At 38.9% G+C, this 26,267-nt stretch overlaps 1 protein-coding gene across 1 annotated transcript in view; it reads left to right on the forward strand.

Moving 5' to 3' along the window:
• CNR1 (cannabinoid receptor 1) overlaps positions 1-24,232 on the forward strand; it is a 53,070-nt gene extending 28,838 nt beyond the window's left edge. The window contains exons 2-3 of the transcript XR_012033890.1: positions 16,092-16,171; positions 22,638-24,232. The gene's annotated coding sequence lies outside the window, so the exon portion shown is untranslated. The remainder of the gene's footprint in view (positions 1-16,091; positions 16,172-22,637) is intronic.
• Positions 24,233-26,267: the final 2,035 nt, after the last annotated feature.

Genomic DNA, 26,267 nt, shown 5'->3' on the forward strand with positions numbered 1-26,267 from the left:
ATCTTGGTACAAGTTGCCCTTCTGTGGCCCCTCATGAAAATTTGCTTCCCAAAAGCCCCAGTTCCAAGCCTGATTGGTTGAGGTCCCTAGCTCTCATGGCCATTGTGATGCCCAAGTGGAAGAGGAATAGCAGAATTCACATATGGGAGGAGGACTGTTGGACAGCGCTTTCTTTAGCAGCAATTCTGATAAGTCCCAAAGCATGAGAGCTCTTTGTTCTAATCACATTATGTCCAAGCAAAGGGAAATAGGAAAAGAAATATTGATTCTGGGAAACTGATTATGAAATTAAATTTTTTAACAAGGTGGCCTCAGGAGATGCTTGCAGTAGAACAGAAAATTCTTGAGGCTTAGTGAGCATGCTAACAGACTACCTTGGTAGTTTAAAGCTAGAAACAAATAATGCTATGGTTAAAATGCAGTACCTACCAATGGAATCAACTTCTATGGCTCTCCTCTTCTAAAAGGCACACATCTAGCCTTCTTAAAGGTGAAGAAGAATGAGGTCTATTTCTAAGGGGATTAGGCAGATAACCAATATATGATTTCTCTTCTTTGGTGGAAGCATGAAAATGAATGCCAAAGTCAGGGAACAGTCATGAACCAAGGGCCTTGGCAAGGCTTCATGCCCTTCTTCTTACTGCTATCATCTCTGACAGTAAATACTATAAACAGTCTAAAAAGGAAATTCCTGCCTTTGTGTCCAGGGCTAGAATATTCAGAGTACACCTAATGGATGTTAGGCACTGAGCCAAGAGAAACTAACACTGTAGGCAAAAATCAGCTTTACTATACTTAAACACTTACAATTTTTTTGGCTTATTTTTCACGGCACTATATGTTTGTGCTGGAACTATGAAGCCATCTGCACAAATGGCAGCAACGACAGAGACAGAGCAATCATCTGGAAAATGGGAACTAAAAACACTAGCTTTTGTCTAGGGATAGAAGAGCAGAAATGAGGTATAAGCCACAGAAAAGAGTAAGAAATTTAGAAATGAAAATGAACTTACTCCAACTTGTTGGATCTAAATGAAAATTCTGTAAGAAACTGATTAAAGTGTTTGCAAAGATATTAGGTTTAGAAACTTAAAAACAAATATACCCAAATATACATAAACACAATAACCAATAGATTTAACGTTGCATAAAGCAGAAGCTTCTAAAGCTTGCTGTATGAACTGGCCCATTTGCTCTCTCCTATATACACAGAATGATTGTTCAAGAAGTGTAGGAATCTAATCAGGTGTGGCTGATTAAAAACCTATATCCAATTTACAATAAGCACTTCTCAGCTTGAGAATGAGTCTGTTCATCTACCGGGTAGTCAATGAAAGCATCTTGGCAGACTTAGCTACACAGGTGTTTTAAGACCACTTGATATATTCAAATTCAAATTCAAATTCATAAAAAAGATGAGTGGAAAGGGAATTGTATTTCCTCACAAAAATAATTTGCACCTGTGAAAGATCTCGGAGCAGGGTGTGCCTTGAGTTGTCAATTCCTCTGGTGGATTTAAAACATAACTAAATGTTCATAAATCTATTTATAAGAACTTTTCAGACATAGCTCTATTGTTCAGAGTGAGATGTTCCTACAGTTTAACACTTTTCCACTCAGCCTACCTTCTAATTCCACACAAGCACTTGCATCCTTCTGTATTCGGTAACCCGCAATTGTTTGCCATGGATAGATTGATGAGCTGAACATGCTCGGTTCTTCAGGGCAGAAGACCCCTACACAAATTTGAAATTGTGTTAGGATATAGGCAAGCCCCAGGTCTTCCCAGTAATGGTGAGTGGAATAAAGTGAGTAATGAAATCCATAAATAATCCCCAGATGGCCAAATCCTTGATGGCCAAATATGAAAAATTCTGTAAAGATGTTACCACCAATGCTAACAAGTGGGAGAGGGGGCCTATTAAAGGCTGATGCCTTCTCTCACTGACCTCGGTCTCCTGACAGAAATAGCAGGCAAATAGTCAGAGAGCACCAGGCCTGGGAGCAGAGATACTGGGCAGATTGCCTAATTAGCTTCTAAATAACAAGGAAAAGACCATAAACAAGGCAGAAGCAAGCCAGAGGGGATTTTGCTTCCATTTAGCAATGAATTTGTCCATGTCCACTGGATGCCAAGAAGACTAAGCATCTCGGCCTACCATGTGGTACCTCGGACCCTCTCCCACGGCTCTCCAGAATGGTCCTGGCCATCAGGCTGCCTCCCCACACAGCGGCTCCCTAAAGCTGCAGAGACTCAGCGAGGCTGCATTCTGCAGAGGAAGGGATGCAGGGTCTGGTTCAAGGCCTGACATAACAGCTGAGCACACCCTTGGCTGAACTTCCCCACCCCATGCGAGGCCCCAGCAGTCTTTCTCCTAGCTGCTTGCAGGGTCGATGCGCTAGAATTGTGATTAAGTGATACCGGTGCTGTGACATCTTAAGTCTGTGAAGTGCTGTATTCATGGAAGGTTTTATGGGGGGTCGGGGTTAGGAAATGAGCTAACCATGCAAATAATCTCAGAGCAGCCTCTTTCCAGGAGCATCCAGTAGGCCTAATCCCTTTGTTCTGTTCCACCTCCCCTACCTAGCTCCAAGAGCATTGACAGCCTGAAGGGGAGTGTGGTGTTTGCAGCCAACACTGAACAGAAGAGAGGCAAACCTCTGCTATCTAGCTGCATTGCTGGGAGAATTCTTTTTAAAATATGATTCTGTCTTCTATGATCAAATTCAGTGCTGCCTAACTCTCCCTAGAGCCTTCTGGGTGACTCAGTAGCAGTTCATCTGTGCACAGAATTCATATATAAAGTCAAACTCTTTGCTATAGATATTATTTTTTTCCAGAGATCATATATATGCAAAAAATTGAAGGCACTGAAAATAAAAAAAAAATATAGATGATTCTCAGTAGATTTAGAGGCATACTTGAAACTTCTCCATGTAACTGATACTAGTATTTATTTCAGTACCAATTTTAGATCTAATTTTGGGAATTCATTTTGGGAATATATATTGAAAAACTTGTACATTTGACTTTCAAAAACAGGATTGTACCATGATTCCCAGCTCTCAAATATCACATTCTGATTGCTTATTGCTACATTGTTCTTAACTTTCTAGCCAAGCTAAAATGCTATGCAAAGACTAAATTGTTTTACTCTGTTCCTTAATGATAGTTGTCATGAACCAACCAGAATTTGATTATTAGTTGATTTATATGTTATTCATTCAACAAACACTTGTGCAAATCTATTGCCTATGCTGGGAAAATAACTCAAAGCCCTTAGGAGGCTATATGGTTCTGTGATAATTTATAGTACATAAGTAATCCTTTGCAGTCACGGATCTATGATTCCTTGATTTAGAATATCTATTGAGGTTTTGTCAACATTCACTTCTCCCTCCTTAATGACTATTTTTACCAAGCCCTCTGAGATATGAAGTCACTTGTAAAGGTGTTAGGATAGAGAAGTATAAGCGACACAAGACTTCCTGCTAAGAAACAGTATCGATTCTGTGCATTTCACACTGTACTGGCACCAAATACAGTGCCAGGCACTGGTTTGCAAGGCAGGGAATGGTGGAGGATGCTAACCCCATAGTTGGGGGCAACAAGCAGTTGCTAGGGGAAAAGAAGCTGTGGTTGTTTTCAATTAGAAATGAGTTCAGATTAATAAGATCCTTTATTAGATTGCAAATGTCTTCATGTTGCATTGAATTTATCAGTCATTTATACCTTAGTGTAAATGTTTTAAATACTAGCTTCAATTGTGTGTATCTTTTAAAGAAGCACTTTTACTTCACTCACTATATATTGCACACTATTCCAGAAGTTTCCTAAATCAGTTTTAGACAACCTCTTACATAATAAGAGCATCTTTCTTCAATACTCAGAACAGTTCTTCAAGAACTTAAAAAAGTCACCTCATGCATAAAAAACAATATTTGTATATTAATTACACTAGAGTCAATTGTTAAAGCAGCTCATGTCTGGAAAACTACTGCCCTAAGACCCTACCCAGATACTCTAAGGACTGAGGAATGAAACAATGATTCAACACGCCGGTAACCTATTTCTGGCACATTGGCTGGAAATGTCTGACTTAAGATATCTGAGATTTAATTTGGTAATTATATAGGATGGGAAATTTTAGAACATGAAGTGTTTGGATGGAGTTGAAAGGCTTTGAAGGCTACCAAAAGGGTAGCAAGAAGTCTTCGATTCTTTTAATCTGTCTGAACATGAAATGAGAGGGCTTTTCTATATCAATTGTTATGATGTCACTAGTCAGATTTAAAAGCCATATGGTTCCAGTACTAAAGGAGGAGAGCCTATAATCTATGATACTATATAAAGCCTAAGCTTTAAATAATATATGTCTACTATATAGATCCTGATCTATTGTCAACTTCCCCTTCAGATCAGACATCTGTTCTTCTGGTAATTCTCCTGGGAATGTCTTGATCTCATTTGTGGAAAGGCCAAGAGGCTGCTTGCACCACCTCCATCTAATGCCTTTTAAGCTTCCAGAATTCCATCAATGAAATAAGTGCTTATTCTGCACTGGGAATTTCAGTTTCTATATAAACATTGTAGTAAATCATTGTTTCTGAATAAAAATGATTAAAAGATTATTCTGATAGGCTACAATGTGAGAAGTTCTGTATTCCTTTAAAGTTAGTAATAATGCTGTTGTTCATGTATATGACATTTTCTTCCACTTGGAAAGTGTTTTCCAATAATTTATTAGTTTTGCTCAATTGAATGCATTTGCCCTTTGATCTCCATGATTCTTATTGAAGGCATGTTCTTTTTCCCAGTAATAACTGGTGTTACGGCAGGATCTTTCATTTCTGTTTTAATTTATATAATTCTTTGACCCAAGGAGTCAGAAGTCACTTATAAACAAATTGCTTTTCAAAAACCCATCAGGCAATAGCCATTACCTGCCATTTGCAGATATAGATACTGCAATTTACAAATGTAGATACTAGAATCACCTGATGATTCCTTTGCTTTAAAGTCAGGTACAAATACATAGTAGGTTTGGGAATTCAAGTGTTCTAGCCACTGTAATATCCTCTTTAAATGATACAGTGATGGTAAGGTAGGGAAAGTAAGCAGAGACTAGTGAGGAGAAATATAGTCCAATGGCATTATTCCAAATTAAAGCAACACATTGAAAATTCCCTCAAACTTACTGCATGCATATCTGAATTTACCAAATAACTGAAGTTGAGTATAAAGTTTAGAGTACAGAGGAACCTTCACCTATAGGAATTTTGACTACAAAGATGCTGGTATGGAGACATCTGCGTGGCTCAGTGGTTGAGCATCTGCCTTTGGCTCAGGTTGTGATCCTGGGGTCCTGGGATTGAGTCCTGCATCAAGCTTCCCAGAAGGATCCTGCTTCTCCCTCCACCTATGTCTCTGCGTCTCTCTCTATGTCTCTCATGAATAAATAAAATCTAAAAAAAAAAAAAAAAAAAAAGCTTGTATATCCTCTTGTCCATAAGTCCAGAGACTCAAAGACAGTTAAGTTTATGTAAGTTTAGCTGATTAAGAGTAGAGGTCCTAGAATCAGAGTGCCTGGGTTCACAACCCAGCTCTACCACTTTATGGCCTTGGGCAAGTCATTTAACCTCTACCTCCAGTTTTTTCCACTTGTACCATTTTGAGAGCTCATAAGAAACTATACATAAAGGGCAATGAGTTAACCATTTGAAGCTTGAAAACTAATCATTCTTGTCTTTCGTTATTTTTTTAATAATAAATTTATTTTTTATTGGTGTTCGATTTGCCAACATAGAGAATAACACCCAGTGCTCATCCTGTCAAGTGCCCACCTCAGTGCCAGCCACCCAGTCACCCCCACCCCCAGCCCTCCTCCCCTTCTACCACCCCTGGTTCGTTTCCCAGAGTTAGGAGTCTTCCATGTTCTGTCTCCCTTTCTGATATTTCCCACTTATTTTTCCTCCTTTCCCCTTTATTCCCTTTCACTATTATTTATATTCCCCAAATGAATGAGACCATTATCTTCAACATCTGTTCCCCAAATAACCAGTTTCCCATACCGAAAAATCTATTGAGATAGGTGTCTTCTACCTCAATGACTGCCACTGTGTCATGGGGTGTTTCTTGGCTCTGTGACAAACAACCCCTACCCCTGTTTCCCCAATGTGGTCTAATATTGGTTAAATACCAAGGGGGATCTTGGACCCATGAAGTCCTCCACCCCTGATGGCAAAATGTCATCAAGAGCACTTTTATTATTTTGCTACCTTAACAAACTCCAGGTGTGCTGCTGAATTTATATTAGAATATTAGGGATCCCATACTGGTTTTCAACATTCTGACTCTACATTAAAAAGATTTTCCATCTGTCAATCACTTTCTTGTCCTTCATCTAAAGCAAGATCAATGTCTCCACTTGGGAATTTACTTAAGGCTCACATTCAGATGCTGCCAAACAAGCAGCCCTTTCCCTGGCCCCTTAAAATGACCTGGAGCTTAATCTACTCCTCCACCTCTGCGCATCCATTAAAATGCCTGCAGTCCCCAGTGTAGAACACTAAGAGAGGCCTTCTTATATTTGATATCAACTATTTTCTACCACTCTAGAGAGGTAGAAGTATAAAAAAGCACTATACCCTTATTGAAGGAATATGTCTTCCTTTCTCCTTCTCTATCCTTCCTCCAGCCCAATGCTAAGTCACCAAATGCTGCTTTCAGTGACCCTATTATTAAGGGAGAAGGATGTATTCTTGGCATCCAAATGCATTCTTCTTTGTCCTTTACAGATAGTGATTATGGCTAGTTAAAAGCAGCACTATTAATGCTATTCTTCAGGCACAGAATGGATTGACCTGGTTATCTAATGACCATAGATAACAAGATGTCTATAGGAAAACTTCCTCAAAGTGCTAAACAACAAACTTACAAACAAACTTTAGGGATAAAGATCACCGCTAGGTTCAGCCTCAAAGATGCAATGTTTTTGGGAAACAGTTACTCAAACTTTCAGTGAGGTCAGCAGTTTGACTTATCTTTGAGGTAGGCAGTCCCAGAGATAGGTCACAAACACACTACTAATCTGTCTGTCAGCAAGCTTATATGGTATTGTTAATAGTATTGTCCATTTGATCTGGCCTGACCTGGGCCTGTGGTAGCCCTATGCAGGCTAACCATTTGGCATCCCTTCTTCTTTTTTTCCCCCAAGATTGATTGATTGATTGATTGATTGATTGATTGATTTAGAGAGTGGAGGGAGGGGCAGAGGGTGAGGCAGAGAATCCTCAAGCAGGCTTGGGGCTTGATCCCAGGACCCTGAGAGCTGAAACCAAGAGATGCTTTACAGACTGAGCCACCCAGGTGCCGTACAGCAGCCCTTCTAATGAATCTTCATTAAGTATTTCTTCAACATATATTCAAGATAAAAGTTGAGTATAACTCAGAAGGAGGGACAAAAAGAAAGCCACAGGTAGTATTGTTTCAATTTGTATGCTCACCCAATAACAAAATTAAAGGTTCTGCAATTAATTGAATCTCCTTTCCTTTGAAGGTATTTTATGAGCAACTACTTAAGTACTTTAAGTAGCAGGTAAGCAGCTGGATGGTGGGCACAATCCACAGAATGTATTCTTTACAAGGTTGGCCCACGTTTATTGCTGGCTCTCACTCTTGGTCTTTGGGCAAGAACCTCTCTTTGTCCCTTTGGATGATCATGGAGCCCCTGGTTGTAGGCAACAGGCCCATATTCTATCCCCCTGAGGGTAGTGAAGAAGGGAAATCAAACAGACTATAATTAGCTATTGATTTCTTCCTTAAATTTTACCAAGATTCAATTTAAAAAACAAGGTCTTTTAAACCTAAATTAGTCCTCAGAAAAACACATGAAAAGCTGAAGGCACCATAAGAGTACCTGGAGCCAAGTAATTTTCAGTGGCTTCCTTCCAGGTGCTGTTGGGGTGTTTTTAACTGCGCTAAAGAACTCCCTCCATTAAAGTTGTAATAAAAGCCTAGTGCAATGATTCTCCAACCTTAGCTTGCATCAGAATCAGCTGGAATAGTTGTTAAAACACAGATTGCTGGGACCTACTCACAAAGTTTTTAATTCAGTAGGTATGGAATGGAATCTGAAAAATGGCATTTGTAACAAGTTCCTAGGTGATGCTAATTGAGATGATCATTTTTTCTGCCTCCTTTAATATTTTAATATTTCTCTGCATCTTTTTAATATTTGTGTTCCCATTTAGAATGTAAGTGTCTTGAGGGAAGGAGCAAAGTCTGTCTTGTTCATTACAATAATCCTAATTTCTCCCACAGTGTCTCACTATTTGTTTAGTGAATGACATATTTATTAATTTTTTGCTTCCATATCTCTCAAAATACTTCTATCTTAATAAGAATGGCAATTATAATAACTAAGTCTAATGTCCATTAAAATAGCCTAGAAAAGGATGCATGGGTGGCTGAGTGGTAGAGGGTCTGCCTTTGGCTCAGGTCCTGATCCCAGGGTCCTGGAATTTAGTCCTGCCAACAGGCTGCTGCAGGAAGCCTACTTCTCCCTCTGCCTATATCTCTGTCTCTATGTGTCTCTCAGGAATAAATAATATCTTTAAAATAAAAAAAAAACAGTCTAGAAATTGTGCCAAGTGTTGACTTACATAATCTCATTTAATTATCATACCAATCTCTTGAAGATTTTGTATTATTCCTCCCTATCTTACAATTAAGGAAACTGACATATAGAGATATTAAGTAATTTGAGACTGGTTACATTACTAGTAAATTCTATGCCCAAGATTTAAATCAGGAAGTCTGATTTCGTGTGCTTTCCTCATACCTCTCTGTAAAAATCACCCTATACTATTCATGATCTGTGCCTGCTTACCTCTCTACCCTTTCCTTCACCTTCACACCCAGTAACCCAGACATACCATGTTGTTTTATCATGCACCTTCTATTTCTAGTGGCTTTTCCGCTTTATGGGTCTGGAAAACAACCATTCAACTTTTGAACTCAACTCAGTTATCTCCAATTCTAAAAAATTTTTCATAACTGCCCGAACCCAGTAGATAGACTGGACCACTGCCTACTTAATACCCTCTTTGTACCTTATTCATCTCCAACATTCTATTGCTTTTTCTGCACTGTTGTGGTCTGTTCTAGAATAGGACCTCTGCAAGATCAGAGACTACATCTTAACTGGTTTTGATATCTTCAGAATTTAATATAGATCTTCATAGTGGACATTAATAAACATTACATAAAGTTCCCTTATGCTTGTAATATTTATCATTAGAGTATAAAATAAAAACATCTATTTTTGATAAAAACTTTTCATCATTCTATTATCCTTTTTTTAGCATTAAAATTTTTTATCACTATTTTCATTTTCAGGAGTTCTATTTAATGCCTTCAAAATCTGCATCATCCAAAATTTATTATGTTCAAGACTTGGTAGCTAGATTTCATTTGTTTTTATGTCTTGACTCTCCTTCATGGTGACTCATTTCCTCGTGTGGTTTGTAATTTTTTAATTTGTGAACTCATCTTCTGCAGAGCCTATTTTTCCCTGGAGATCCTGGTTGCTCTGAATGTGGGAGAAAAAAATAAAACACTTTTGAGTCCTTTCAGATGTGTTTTCATTGGGGATTTCAAGTCATTTGATAGCCCAAAATCAGCTTCTAATGCTAATTTCATGGTTTAAGTTTTCTGTACCACCCTAGTAGAATAAATTCAGACTACACCTACATTTGGCACAACCCACATGTGGCTTTAAATTTCTCATAAGCAACTCTTTCCCCTTCCCCTGAGGCCTTGGATAAATAGTAACTTTATTTCTGTCTTTCTGAACTGGTAGGAAAAGTTTTTTAGATCTCTTGACAAATAGGGTAGCTTTTTAAGACTTTGAGCTCTATGCACAGAGTTGTTTTTCAGCCTCCAACCTCACACAGATACAAAGCTATGTCTCTGGGTCCCAATCTCTGGTCTCTAACTACATATTTGATTTGAAATCTCCTTGGGCAAGTGGCATCAGCTCCTACTTTCTGTTCTGGTTTTGGTTTTTCTCTTTGCTGCCACTTTGGATTTCCTTTTCATTCTTTGAGCTACGTACTAAATAATCAATAGAGAAATATTTTTTCCAGCACTTCAATTTGCATTCTTGTCTTCTCAGTCTTCCATGTTGTTAAAAAGTCCCACTTCAGATTTTCAGAATGCTTTCATATGCTTTTTCTTCATGTGATTCACCTAAAAACTCCCAAGAAAGATGAGCCAGGTTGTAGACCCTCTTACACTAGGTAATTCTGTAGATTGAAATAGTTTAAGAGACTTACCTAAGTGCGCATAGATAATAAGTTGTCTTACCAGTTTGAAAATTCAGGTCTTCTAGTTTTACTCAAAAGGTAAGGTCCAAGGATTCAATCAATACCTACTGTAGGCAAAGTTGGCCTTTTTAGCAAGTAGTCCTAAGAATACCTCCAACCTGTTTTTTGTTTGTTTGTTTTTTGTTTTTAATTTTTTTTTTTTATTTATTTATGATAGCCACACAGAGAGAGAGAGAGAGAGAGGCGGAGACATAGGCAGAAGGGAGAAGCAGGCTCCATGCACCGGGAGCCCGATGTGGGATTCGATCCCGGGTCTCCAGGATCGCGCCCTGGGCCAAAGGCAGGCGCCAAACCGCTGCGCCACCCAGGGATCCCTGTTTTTTTGTTTTTTCGTGGGCTCTAGACCTGGGTTTATTCTCTTGCCCCTTACCTTGCTCCACCCCTCTCTCCCACATCTTTATCACTTCTTCTGAGTATTTTAGTGGATAAATACCATTCTCAAATACACTAAGCAATCTTTCCCACCCAAGTATCTTCTAAGCTGTCTCTCAAACCTTATAGATTTACCCAAAGCATTCTTTTCCGTAGGAATCATTCTCCCTTCCCTAATCAGAGTGAAGATATTCATCTCCACCCTACATCTTTCTGCTTCAACTCTTTTTATGCTTACACATTGTTCTTCCACCAGTGAATGGAGAGAATTAGGAAGATAGGTCAAATTTAAACTGCAAGAGAATAAAGACTCATGGAGCTACTGAAGAATTATGTGCCTATTATAGAAATTATGTACTTTGTCTGTCTATGTTGACCCATATTATTATGGGACTCTCTATGGGGTGAAATGATTTCCAAATGCAGTGTACTCTGAGATGTTTGGGTCTCATGTAAAAATAACAAAGCCTACATATGGAAGACAACCATGGTCACTTGGAATTGGCCCCTTCCAATACACCTAGCCCAGGGGCCATAGCTACCCAAAAAAGAAAGCGTAAGGATCAGAATGCTAAATAAGAAAATTCACTTGGGTCACATACCTTCTTCTACTTTAAATATTTTTTCTCGTGGAATCTTCTTGATTCCTGAAATGTTTGGCTTTGAGTCTTAGCCTTTTTTTGTTTAGACTTGTTTGCATTTAGTGAGTTGCCACCAACTGTTTATGTTGCTCCTGATTACAATCTCTTTGGAAACATGTTCTGGAAATTTTTTTGTCACAGATCTCAAGTGACAGTAAGAAACACTATTAGCTGGATTTCAAAAGGCCCCATTCCCATCTTCCATACAGGAAGAGAGATCAAACCTTTTGTCTTTGAACACCAACACTGATAGAATAGATAGTGCAAATGTATACATAAGTCCTACATCAAACATTTTATTACGCATTCTGAGTAAATAAAGAGCAAATGTCAGATGCTTACACTACATTGAGGGAAATTCTATCCCCTCCCTCCTCCCCCAGAAAACCTACGAAAGCCAATCAAAAGTCTCACTAGCTTCAAATTTAATTACAAGTAAAAAGAAAATATTTACAAATGGAAATCAGAAAGTTAGGCACTCCTGAGTATTAGCTTCAAAACGTCTTGTTAATTAGTCAGCCTTTGTCATCTCCTTACCTTAGGTCAGTCTATGCAAGGGAAATCTGTGTAGAAGCACTTGTTTTTCTGGGATTACTTATTGCTAGTAAAAGATGTTTGTGCCAAAATGGAATGTTTAAGGTTATCTTCTTGTTGAAGATGACACTTGTCACAGTGTGATTGCCAGCAACAAGGGAGAGTTAATGCAAATAGTTTAATATTATCATGTCTGAGATGTATTCCATTAGTGTCACAGCACGTTGGATTAAAGACATTCTTCTAGCATGTTACATCTCTATTGTCCCTTCATATTTATGGGCTGCTGCACCAAAAAGAATGAAAGGGTCATCCAGCTATGATCTGAAAAGATGTTAGGACAGGAAGCTATTCTTTTAACCCATTATCATTATTATTTTTACCAGTGAAAAGCACTAAAAAAGCTTAGATTAAGCAATTGGCAATTCAACTGTAGACAATCAGTATTCAGGGGGCAAAGGTGACTTAGATGATTCTATCTTGCCATCATAATCTCCCCAATGTTGTCATGTAGATCCTTCAGATGGAAGGTGTTAAGTTTGGCACATAAAGGCTGTTTTTCTTCTCCTTTGGCTCCTGTAAAGAGAGCTAACTATTGCCTTCTGATAATTTGATTTATTTGTGGGCTCTCTGACTCTGGTCAGCAAGTGCAGTCTGAGAACTTGATACTTATGTAGAGAGAAGTAGAAGGTTGCAGAACATGACAATCTTGTTCACCAGGAGTCCATTTATGTGCATCTACTGGGGGCAGTGAAGGATGTTGTTGATAAATGTTAGCACGGCTGCTCCTGAAATCAAATGCTTTCTTCAGGGTATAATATTGCTTTATTTGGGGACTCTGCAGGGTTTTTGTGGCATTGGGCTTTGTTTGAAAATTCAAAGAATTCTCCAATGGCAAGCTTGGCTGTTCTAAAAAATAATCAATTAAAAACCCAAGCGCTTTAGACACTATGAAAGCAAGTACAAATGTTCCTGGTTTACATCTGAAAAAAAAAAAAAAACAAAAAGAAGAAAGATTGAATGCTATTTTAGTATCAAGGACAGCTGTCACCTAATGGGGTGAATTCTTTCCACAAAGAAACTATAAGCAATGGAAAATGCCAAGGTCTTCTATCATTGTGTTTTCAGGTTAAACTAAATAATATGTTCTAAATATTTTATTGTGTAATTGGATTTATGTTATTGCTTTGTGGGGGCTGTAGAGATGTTCAGAGAAAGGTGACTGCCTTTCTTAAGGTACTATAGTCCTATCCATTATATTAGTATTTCCATTTCTTGGTCCCACTGATTTCCCAGAGAGGTTTTCCCCAAGTGTAATATGTTTTGTTCTTACTTATGCATTGGATATATCATCCTCACCTTGCTGTCTCATTCACCATTGCATGAGCTTTATCAATATCTGGAAAAACATTATCCATACAGCACAACTATATCTCTATGGTCTGCTCTGGATGTGAATGGTCAGAAATATTCTTTCTGGCAAATCTCTTTGGGAAATAAACATGGGATATATCACCTTTGCCAGGAAGGTGAAAGACAGGGAAGAAGCCCCTGAGCTATATATTCAAATCAAGGCTTGCTCCTGCCATAAGAGGTGAGAATGCTATGGAACTGTGGGAGGATTATAGCCCTTGCAGGAAATGTGGCTTTGGAGCTCCAGAGATCAGGGTCTCACTACACACTTTGCACAGTCCAGCTGTGCTTTCTCACAAGGCAGAGAGGAAAGCCAACCACAACAGTAATAGCTGACATTTATTGAGTACTTAGTGCCAGGCAGGCTAAGGGCTTTAGGTATATTAACTAATCTAGTCCTCTCAATAACCCATCTATACATGAACCAATTGGGACATAGAGAAGTTTAGCTCTATGGCCAATGCTACAGAGCTGGCAACAGCCAAATGGGAATTTGAGTCCAAGAAGTGTGTTCCATGCTTGTTACTCTTCAAATCATATTGAATCTACATTGAATGTCATTATCAATGCAAAACACATAACTACTGAAAAGAAGGGTCATAAATTGAGCTAGAGTTTTGAAAATACACATAAAATCCTAGACACTATGACAAATGGCAGTGCCTAAGCAAAAAAGATAAAGTCTTTGATCTTTAAGAGCTGCCACCTAAAGGAACAAATCAGGTAAAATAGAATAACATTGTCATAATTGTCATTGTTATCGTTGTGTGTGTATGTGTCTAAAAGAGAGAGACATGGTCTAGTTCTTGTCAGATTTGTTTTCCAGCAGAGTCTCAGCTTTTCCTTCACAATGGGTCCCTAGGTACAGATGACAGTTGACATTTCAATCAGTTTTATACTCATGAGGAGATCTTTCCTATCCCTTTTCACTTCGTTTTGCATCTTGTTTGCATATATCTTCATAAGTGATGAACCTGTGCCTCTTCCTTAGACCAGTTGTTTTTTTATTCCTGTTGCTTTTCTTATGGTCCCTCCATGCCTCTCTTTCAAAGTACTTGTTTCTTTCTTTTCTCCTTAGCCCACCTCCTGGTGGTTGTTGCTTCTAGATAGCATTTTCCTCACTATCAGGGAAGACTTTTTCAGTCTGGGCTGAATATTTGAGTTCAGACTTCAGATCCAGAGGATCTTAGATACCAGATTCAGTGTCACTGCCACCGAATTACAGAGTCAGGTTACTCCCAGTCACCTGATTAGGATGAATCCCCTAGTGAGGAAGGTGGAAGGAGATAAGAAAAAGTTCAGATGAGGGATCCTAGGAGGAGAAAAACTGAGTTCTAAGACAGAGGAGAAGAATGTGTTGGAGTTTAAGTGACCAAATGATCTAGAAGACTCAGAGGAGATTCTCTCAGTGGTGGTAAATGAGGTGGGGGAAAGTTCCTACTGGTGAAAGAGACCTGTTGCAAACTCTTCCTTGATAATAATAAACACCAAAGGGCCAGCCCAACCCCATTGGCCTTACTTGGGGTTCCAGTACCTGTAAATTGAAGGAAGAAGCAAATACTGTAGAAGTAGGACTGACTATATAACTGTGATACCTGGTGCAAAATGAAAATGCAGGTTCCCTTGTTAAAATGTTATGAAGAATTTCAAGCTCATGATGACAAAGCATTAAACCAAGCACAGAGCCCTTCTAAGCATGGGACCCTATACCACTCCGCAGATCACATACCCATAAACACAGTCCTACCAGGAAGCTCCTGTGAAAGGATAGAGGGTCTCTCTCTGCTGGAGAGCTGTTTATTTCACAATTAATAATTGGGTTTTGCCTGTGGGCCCAATAAAGGAGAAGCATGTGACAATGATAAGCATGCTGTTCAAGAATTTGAAAAGTATAAATTTTATAAGCAACTGTCAGACGCAAAAAAATTCTGTGATAAAGTGGTATGAGCAGTTAATAATCTCCCCATAGCAGAAAGCTATCATCTCTGTCTGTGTGGGAATTTGGAAATAACTCCAAATTGAAAGATTTTGCCCTTGAGGCCACAGAGTTAGATTCAAAGGTAGTAAAAAAGGGAAAGGGAAAAAAGGAAAAAGAAAGACATATCTTGGAGAGACTAGATGATAAAAAAGAGGGAGTTACTAGAGAAATGGGAAAGAAAGGATATGTACATGCTGTGTCATGTGCACATGAATCGTGAGGAAGAGGGAGGGAAAGATACCTGTGAAAAATGCAGATGGATTAACAAATGGGAAATTGCATAGGTTACGGACTCTGAACAAATACTGATCTACAAATGATATTCTTGGGAAGAAAAATGGTTGATCAGTTGAGTGCATAGGAACCAGGAGGATGGGAGGAACTCTGATTAATCAGCTTGGAAATCCTTAAATTAGTAACTAATGAAAAACAAATTTGCTTTTTTCTCTCCTCATTAATTTGTATTATGTGAAGGAAATTACATTGACAATAAACAGTAAAGAACTGAACATTTTGTTAAAACAGAAGATACAACTGTATTATTAAATAAATACCCGGCAGTCTCTCTCCAATTAGCTACTGTTTATAAAGTGCAATGAGATTCCTGGATGGAGGGTGCTATAAAATTGTGTATTATGATAGTTATGACTGCTGGGAAAATGACCACCAATGAAAAGGGTATATATGCTACATAGGAATGCATGTTTGAGAAAGCTACTGTATAAAGAAAAAAATAATTCAGACGATCGTTTTTTAATTCAAAGGGTCCGAAAACCTCCTCTGGGAGAATGATAGATGCATATGCCAGTTCTACATGTTGCACCTGCAGGGACTGTGTTCTGGGGTAAGTTGGGGCCAGAAGGGGTCAGGAGGAACTGGTTAACAACTGCCTTTCAGGGGAATTTTTCTACCTCTTTCCCAGCACCTGAATGAAACTGACAGGGATTCTGATAAATACACCAAAAGGATAGGAAATCTTGTCAGTGTCACTGGGCTGCTGTCACTTGGGGAGGCTTAAAGGGAAACTCCCACAGACTCTTGAAAACTGGGCTTTGACAGACCTTGGAAAGAATCTGGCACTTGGATAGACCCTGAGTCTTCCTGGAATGGGCTCCAAGAGTAGATTTCCAAATATAAAACAGCAAGAGGAGTAAGACAAGTGAATTATAGAAAAGAGATGCAGGTCAATGGGAAGAGGCCCAGGAACAAGTGGATCATAAGGCTTTTTGCCTTAAGATTTGGGGATTGTTTTCTCTTGCTCTTGCTCTCAGTGTGTGTGTGTGTGTATTACATGAGTTGTGCGATTTAGGCAGGAACTTGCCCTTCTTTGAAACTTGGCCTAAGGACAATGCGAGAAGAGATTTGGCCTATTTGTTTAATGGGGAAAAAAGGGAACAAAGAAATGAGAGCATGAAGTTGAATGTGAAAGAGAGGCAACTAGGTATTTGTAGACAAGGAGCTCAGCGGTTGTGAGCAACCAAGACAAGGAGTCAATAATTGGGACTTAAAAGCCTGAATAATTTTATACCAATAGCTTCAGGGTAGCAAGGCAACCTAAGGTTATTAGCTCACACAGTTGCCCCCTTAGCCCTTCTTATTGCATTGGGTAAATGGCTCCCTTTTGGCTGACCCCAGCCTATGCTGTATCTGCATTAGGAAACATGGTCACAGTGATCAAGAATTACTTCATTGGGATTAACATTGACTGGACTCCATGCACAGCATTCAGACCCTGTTGGGGCTTTACTCTGCACCAGATGACCAAGCAAGCAGGCTGGCCTCTCACAGGTGGCCATTCCCAGGGCCTGGCACTTCACAATATGCTGGCCTTTGGATTTTCTCTGGGTAGCAAGAAACAGAATAATATCCCCAGTGCAATCTGACACTCAAATTTAGTAGGTAAATGAGGAGGCTATAAAAAATGGTGTTGGGAGGGGGAGGCAGAAAGCAAAGGATGAAGGTGCTGGAAAGACAATTAATGATGGGGATGAGCGATACAGCTTGGTTACCCTTTCGGTCCCTTCTACTCTGAGATTTCATAATGCCACAGTCTCCTAGGAATAGAGAGAAACATAAAAAAGAGTGCAAGAAAGCAAAGAAAAATCAGAAACTTAAAAATAGCCAATATTTAATTTGCACATTCTATAAACCAGGTACTAGGCTAAGAACTTTATATGGTTTTTATTCTTGAATTTTTACCACAACACAATGAGTATGGATCTCCAATAATAAAGTGTCTGGGAGATGGATATTAATCTTCTCTCCTTTTTACTATCCAGAAACTGGTGCTAAAGGAAAGACAGTTCCTTGCCCCAGTATGTATAGCAGAACAACAAAAAAGTGAATCTGTCCAACTCTGGAGTTTTTTTACTCCCACTGTGATGGTGCTACACAGTCTCCTTCAAATACGGACTGGAAAAGGAATTGAAGAGCCACCTAAGTTAAAAGGACCCGAGAGAAAAAGATGAGGAGGTGAATGTTCTCAGTCTCTTAGAGTTTAACAAGAGATTGCAGAGATGAGATAAAGATATTATTCACTAGCAAGAAAGGATCCCATAATTGTTCAAAACAAACTCTCAGGGAAGACATTTTCCAGCTCAGTATCGCTCCCCTACAGAACGGAAATAACCAGCTTTGTTGAAGGATACCTTTACTGAACATTAAAGGAATATAATTGGGTAGAATTCCCTCCTCACAACTTGGGAGGTGGCCATTGATGAAAATGGGTACTGTCCTGCTTTAAATACTATTCATTCTTGAGTCATCCCCATGTGAATCCTATAGCTCCATCTTTAGAAAACCAAATTCAATGCATAGTCCACTTTCCTGGCAGCATGAAACATGCATGAAGGATGTTAATCACTTATCATTCTCTGCTCTTTATGCTTTGAAATGGAGCAGAAGAGTATGTTAAGTACTTGGCAAAGTGCCTAAAGCAGAGAGGCCTTAAGCAATGTTAGTCTTCTTACTCTGCTTTCCCTCAATCCTTCTTTGATCCAAGGGTCTCCAAAGATTTTTGATAGCACTCCCATCAGTTAAAGAGAAAGAAAGAGAGAGAAACCTGAGACTGAGCCATTGTGGTGGATATTGTGGTGCTCTCCTTAGATCCCCTCTTCAGGGTTGATGTGTATAATCCCCTGCATATATGGGTTGCTGATTGTCACAGCTGCGTCCTTCACTGGGAATTGCTCTCAGCTGAAGGCACTCTCTTCGCTGGGAGTGGGCCATGGCTAATGACTCGTTAGTGAGGAGGAAGGAATGCCCAGCCCCCTTACCTTAATTCAGGAAAACTCTGAAGGGCCTTCCTAGCTCCAGAGCTCATGGTAGGATCTGCTGAGACCTCAGCTGCAAACACATTGCAGGCCACCTTCTTCTCCCTGTTCTCCTCCTGCCTTCTCCATTGCTGGTAGGTATATCTTCCAAGAGTTTCTCCAGTCAATTTACTAAATATAACTCTCCACTTCAGTCTAGTGAATCCAATTTAAGACAACTATCAGGTCTATTTATAATAAATACAGCATTTAAATGTTGAATGTATGAATACTGTATCAAAATATTTTACTATAAAACATTCACAAAATATAAATTTAAAATAAATGTGGAAAACACTAATAGAAATTAAAGTTTTAGTATTTTCTTCCCATATCTCAATGAATTCTCTTGTGCAATTTCTCCCCTTACTTTATACACACACACACTAAGAGGAGACTGTTCTTATTCAATAAAAAACGATGAAAGATTCTGTCTTAAGTATCATAGGAGATATAAACATGATCTTACAGTGTGGTTGGGAAGAAAGAAAACACTTGTACAAATAATCAATGAATGGGACTGCATAGGGAAAAATTGATGCATGTGTGTAATAACACATAAGCGATACCTCAATACCAAGACCACAGTATACCCATGGGAGCTGAGGCCACTTCAGTCAGGGGGAATTATGGAAGGATTCCTGGAGGAAGTAGGATCAAAGTGGGTGGTAATACTTCTTAAAGAAAGAAAGAGGAAGGGTAGGCATTCCCAGAAGGAAGGATGAGTGAGGAATGTGTAAGGTTGTTTTGAAGTGAAGGCAGAGAAACTTCAGGTGTGTAGGGTTTATGTGGGAAAGAAGTGGAAGACAAGACTGGAAAGGTGGGCGAGGCAATCTTACATTGGCGGAGACACTCTGAATATAAGGCTAAGGAGGTATGGGCTTTGTTGGCAATGAGGAGACAGAAAAGGGTTTTGAGGAGTTGAGTGGAAGCCTTTCAGATAGATTAGTTTCACAGCAACATGCAAAGAAAGTGGGCAGAAATTGTACCTAGAGTACAGGGAATTTAGCATAAAGGAAAACAGATTAATGACAGATCAAGAAAGAACTAGGAAACCTGAGTGAGAATAGAAAGAAAAATATTCATAGAAAAGATTTCGCAGAGGAAAATCTACATCATCTCAAGAATAAGGAAAAACACCACAGGACTGGGTCTTAGGCTCTAGTAACATACAGGATATTGTACTATTACCAAATATGAGGGGACATCAAGATGTACTAACTCTAGAGGAAATTGTATCTTTGTTCTCACATTTTGATTTTAGGGTGATCATGTGACATCTAGGTGGAAGTGTTTGATACTTATACATGTAGACCTGGAATCAAGAGAAAGGATAGAATTAGGCATGTAAATTTCAAAGCTATCTGCATAGCAATCCTATTTGAGTTCCTGAGAAGGAATCAGTCTCTTGGAGAGAGATTCATGTAGAGTCAGAGATGCAGGTAATGAAAAAAGGAAGACAGATGGCTCTTTGGTGGGTAAGGGAAGTGTTAGATTGTGAGGAGGAAGAGATTCTCAAAGCAAGGGCAAGAGCACTGTCAAGATATTGAAGCTGCAGCAAGTCCAGAATGAATGAGTGGAAGTCATCACGTTATGATAAGTTATGATAGTCTTTAAGAGAGTAATTTTATTTGAAAGGAGGAGGAAGAGAGGTATTATGAATTGTATACAGCTTTCTTTTTAAGTTTGTGAAGATAGTGAAAGAGAATGTAAGGGTATCAGCATCACAAAGGTATTTCTAAGATAAGGATGACATGTACAAGGGAGAGAGAGAGAGAAAATGATGGTGCTAAAGAAAGAAAGGGTGGTCAAGGGTTGATCAAGTAGAGGCAAAGTCAGCCAGAGCATGGGAAGGAAGGGGTCTTGAAAACAAGAGTCTCAGTCCTTTGAGTCAACAAAAAATGAAGAGCATGGGTATAGAGATAGGCTGCAGGTCTGCTCTGAATTTCCCAATTGTTGGATTTGCACAAATACCACTCTCTGGAAGTGAGAGTCACCACTGTAGATACACACAGAGGCAGTCTTTCCCTCATATATTCACACACATACCAACACACATACATATACACATACACTCCACAAAAAGACAAGCTCCCACTGAAGCTTAGGTAATTTTAAAAGGGGAGTGCTTATGCATTTTTAGAAGATGGGAAGTTAGATTTCTGACTCCCTGTATTTCCTTCATTTGAAGACATTACTGTCATAAACAAACAAGCAAACAAAGGACATTGCTGTCATAAATAAGTGAATAGATAAATGAAAGTCTTTGCTTCATAAATAAATGAACAAACAAATAAATGACATTGTTGTCACCCTCCCAGCACTGTAAAATGCCACCCTCCTCCGCTCATGTCCTTCAGCATTGCTGATGTGTATAATCCCCTGCATATATGGGTAACCCTGTCTTAGAATAAAGGAAAACTTGTTTCTCTCAGGCACTCCAGAGGATGTAAAGCTAATTCTGTTCTGAGGTCAAGGAAAAATCTGCTGCTTGAGATCTTACTGGGCTATATATGCCCTCTTTATTAAACACTAACTGTATAGCCACATCAAGATATACCAGAATTTTCACTAGAAGGGGTTTGATGGTGTTGTGTCTATAGGGCTGTTTAAGCACTCTTCTTTATTCCACTCACAAATGTGGTTGGGGTAGGCTAGAGTAGGCTCCAGAAGAATTAAGTCTAGAGATCTATAAAAGCAAATAAGACATCCAATGGATATGATAGAGAATATTTTGAGAATAAGGAGCCATTTGGTGGAAAAGGCAAGGCAAGGAATGGCTTGGGGTATGGAGCAGAAGATCTGGATTCAAGTCCTAGCCCTTTGACTTGGTAGTTGTGTGGCCTTGAACTGATAACTTGTCTGCCTCATGCTTTGGTTTCCTCACTAGTACCCAAAGGTTGATAATGCCTACCCTGAAGACTTGCTTTGAGGATTGGAAGGGAAAACATCTGGCACACAGTGGATGCTCAGTAACTATGGGGTGGGGAAGGAATGGCCAAGAAAAATATGAAAAAATTACAAGGGAAAAGCTTTCTTCCCTTCTGTTAGTTGGAACAGAAAAGCCAGAGGAAAGAAAGATCGTGTTTTCCACAAAATTTCGGGTGGGCAAACATAAATTTGATATAAAAGATAATAGAATAAAAGCCAATGAAGTGCCTGGAGGAGTGGAAAAATATCCCCAAAGATTGTCATAGCAGCAAGTGCTAAAATGTGATTGGAAGTTCTAAGAACTTGGGCTAGATTGCTTTTAAATAATTTGTAGGCTGTTAAATTATTTGTAAATGGCTGAGACAACAAAAACATTTCAGTGCTGTGTTCATGCACATTTGGCAAACTCTTCACAACTTTTTGACGGAGGACAGGATGCAAGCAGGAAGGGCTAAAAGGAAGATTACAGTTTTCCATATGTGTGGCCCCAAAGGCACAAAAAGACAGTATTGCCATGAGCATGGAGAGACGGAGAATAGAATCACACTGATTCGAACTGAAGAATCTCTCTTGGTTATGAACCTCAAAGAACTTGGGAGACAATGAGTCACCATATCCCATTTAATATGCACAGAAAATTTGGAACAAAATCAATTTGGCAGTGGAAACCGGCCAGTTACCTGGAGAATCATGAAGTGAGGAATGCTTCTTATTCAAAAAGCAGCTGAAGTTATTCTCCAAAAGCCAGGCACAGGCAAAGAGAGGCAATTAAATTTTTCTATGCCCTCTGGAGACTCCTGTGAACTCTTTGGCTAACTTATTTCTATAATTTGCTGAAACCACTGCTAATATATTTCACTTGTAACTGACCAAAGATACCATAGCTCCAAAAGTGGGCATCACTTAACTCATACGGGCACATAGACATGCCGAATTGCACACATATATACAACCCATATATACCATATGTATGCTAAGAATATGCTTTGGAAAGATGGGACAGGGATTTGGAACACACAGAGAGGAGAGAATAAACAAACTTTCTTCTTTTTTCTCTTTCTCATTTAGATGGATTTCCTATCCCTACCCTAATGTGGCTTAAGGAAGCAGCTTGGTGGATGTGGACGTGCCTAGAAGATCTTCTTCCTTGACTTATTGCTAGCCACAGGGCTGGTAACTGGCCTCCTCACGATCACATAGATATGCTTCTGAAGAGAGAGAAATTCACCCAACATCCACCACTAAGTGACATGCTGATCCTGCCCTGGGACACACATTCACATAGACTAGATCTAATACAACTTGATTGGCCAAACAACTTGGCAATCTTGGAAAGTCCTGGAATCTTAAAACGAGCCATGACCAATCTCACATCTTTCACTAATTGTCAGTGGGTGCCATGGACCTGGGATAGAAATATCTCAAACATCTACAGCAAAGATGTCTTGTCTTGGAAAGAGTAATGATAGTTAACAACAATAATTTAACTCAGAGTAATAGCCACAGTTCTTATATATAAGATCCAGCCCCTCACTCATGCTACTACAACCCCTCATGCAATCTGCCCAACCATACCAGCCTCCTTGTTGTCCTTTGAATTCACCAATCCTGTGCCTGAAACTCTCTTTCCCCCAGATATCTACTAGCTAACACCCCTTGCCTCAAGACTTTGCTTAAATTTTACCTTCTCAGTGACAACCACCTTGACCACTTTATTTACTGCAACCTGTCTGGTCCCTCTGGGACCCTAATCTCAGTGACCCCACTCTGCATGTGCCTTTTCCCATAGTTCTAATCATCTTCTAACACACTGTATACATAACTTACTATGTTTATTCTTTGTCTCTTTGGATAAAGTATAAGTAAACTCCATTAGGGCAGGAATATTTGTTTTATTTACTGACATATCTAAGTGCCTGGATATTCCCTGGAACATAGTAAGTGATGAATAAATATTTGTTAAATAAATTCAAGTACCTAATTTTATGCCAGGTACAGTTCAAAGAGCATTGCATTTATTTAACCCTATGATAACTTGTATGTTTATTATTCTGAGTTTACAGATGAGGGAAGTGAGATGCAAAGGTTAATAGCTAGCCAAAGGCTATCCTTCTACCAAGTAATGGAGCCAGAATTCAAAGCCATGCAACATGATTCCAGAGTCCACATTTCTGCCTCTTAAGAAGCCCACATGAAGAGCCCATGCCTAAAAGGAAAAAGTTCTCTCCAAAAGGAAAGATTATATTTTCCTGTTTGTTCTATGGCAGAATGATCTTAAACATTCACAGAGATTCTGTTACTGCAATGGGATTTTAATAATGCTTTCAGAGTCTTGTAGCTAGGATGGAGATTGAATATGCTAATAACTGTAAATAGCAATTCCATTTACTAAGCATATTAGTGAGCCTCTAGATTCAACAGGTATTAAAATATGCTAATATGGTTACTGAAGAAATTGTTGACCCCAAAGGGTTCAATTTGGAACAGCAAAGCAATTATCTCAACCAAAAGTTACCTGCAATTGCCTGGTTGCTTTCTGATACGTTGATGACTTAAAATGTGAACCATCCATTTATTAATTTCTGCTTGTTAAACTTGAAAAATCTGTGCCATATTATTTTTAATTGCATCAATTAAAATGAGAGTCACATACATACTATGAATGTCATTGTGTGCATATAATTAATCAGATGCTGAGGAAAAAAGTCCACTAAGTTATTAACATTATAAAGCACATCAGTAAATAAGTAATATTATGGATTTTTAAGCTTCATACTGTAAAATAACAAATACCTTCATATATCTGATCACTTAACAGCTTATATCATGTTTAAGAAGAAAACCCAAATTAGCTTTTCCTTATTTTTTCAAATTATAGTATAGGATATTTCATTTTCCATTTATTATATAATTTTTACTCTGAGTTGCATGTTATTGCCCCCAATAACAATATAGCACCAATACTATGATATAGGAATCCAATGAATTAAACAGGCCATATGTTTTTGTGTCTGGCTTCTTAAGCTCAACATTATGTTTGCAAGATTCATCCATGTTGTTATGTTTAGTGACAGTTCATTCATTCACTTTGATGTGCAATATTCCATTTTATGAATATAGTACCATCTATTTATCCAACTCATGGTTGATGGACATTTGGTTTATTTTTAGCTTGGAGCATTTTGAATGTGTATCTACAGATATTTTTGTACATGTTATTTAGCATATATTTGTATGCATTTCTATTGTATATATAATCAGGAGAGGAATTGCTGGGTCACAGTTCATACATAAGGCTAGCTTTAGTTGATGATGTCTATGCCCCAGAAAAAAATCCCTGAAACAAAGTGTCATAGTTTATGGAAGCTGTAGTCCCAGGAAGCACTGCTGGCAACAGAAATGGAGACATAAGAAATGAAATAAAGCCCTTAATGAGTATATTATTGAAAACCTTGCCACTATGTGTACCTACAGCATAATAGAACATATGTCTGAGTTATCCCAACTAAGAAGTGAGGAAACTAGGGTATTTATCTACCAAATCCCCATCTCTCATTGGTTGAGAGATATACCAGTGAGCATTAATTTTCTGGCATTTTTAGTTTGCCCTACCTGAAAGCGGAATGTGTGCTCACATCTGATATAAGGCTCTCAGGAGAGTTAGAAGTCAGGGTAATAGATAATAGCCTTGCATATGTAGAGCTAATGCTGAGAAGATGTGGGCCAGCGGCATCTGTTGTAATAGCTGAGCTCAAAAAAGAAAGGAAAAACTCCACATAGCAACAATGAAGATACAGATCAAAACCAAAAGAGTACTCAGGAATGAATTATTGCCCAAATGAGTTTCAGATCAGATATTGTCTCTAAAGTCTAGGGGCTGGGACAAAAGACATGAACTTGGGCCTGTGTGAGGCTGGAAATGAATTCCTTGTATTGAGCCCATAGCTGGAAGATCTCCCTCATAGGATGGGATCTAAAAAAAACTATGTTCAGTAGACTGAAACAAAAAGAAGTCTGCCTGTTTGTCCAGTGCTTTAAGCTGGGGAGAGGGGCAAGTCGTCCATGAGAAATTAAAACCCCAGGCCTGTGCCATCTGTAGATGTGGGGTCTGGAGTAATGCTATGGTACAGGAATATTAAGCCAACAAAGTCACATCAGAAAAACTGATGTCCAGCATCAGTGAAACTCCTTGGACTGCTGGCAGAAGTGAGTTTGAAATAACTCTAAAATTATGAAGCAGATTCCTGATGCAGACAACTCAGCCTCAACTCCACTATGAAACTCTAGGAGGTAATGTAGCATGATCCTGAGTTATCTTGGCTAAGGGGTGAGGGATCGGGATATCTATCTATTAACTCCAACAGTCATTTATCGAGGCCATCACCCAGGGGATATTAACTCACCAGCTCTTTTGGCAGGGAGTCTCATGTGCCAGCCAAACAACCTCTGGCACCCAAAGGAAGTCCCCAAATAAGAGTTATGTGTGTTTGCTGTTGTAAACTGTCAGGCTAGGGTACGTGCCGGTGGTGAATGCTGAGAGATACAGGCAAGGCACCAACAGTGTCTTCAACACTACACTACACTATGCTACACTACACTATAATAAAATACAGTATAATATACTACAAATAGTTTACACTCTCACCAGCTGAATGATGTTCAATTGCTTCATATTTTTGTCAACAATTAGTATTGCCC

The sequence above is a fragment of the Canis lupus genome, chromosome 7 (assembly GCF_048164855.1).
Source record: "Canis lupus baileyi chromosome 7, mCanLup2.hap1, whole genome shotgun sequence".
NCBI lineage: Eukaryota > Metazoa > Chordata > Mammalia > Carnivora > Canidae > Canis > Canis lupus.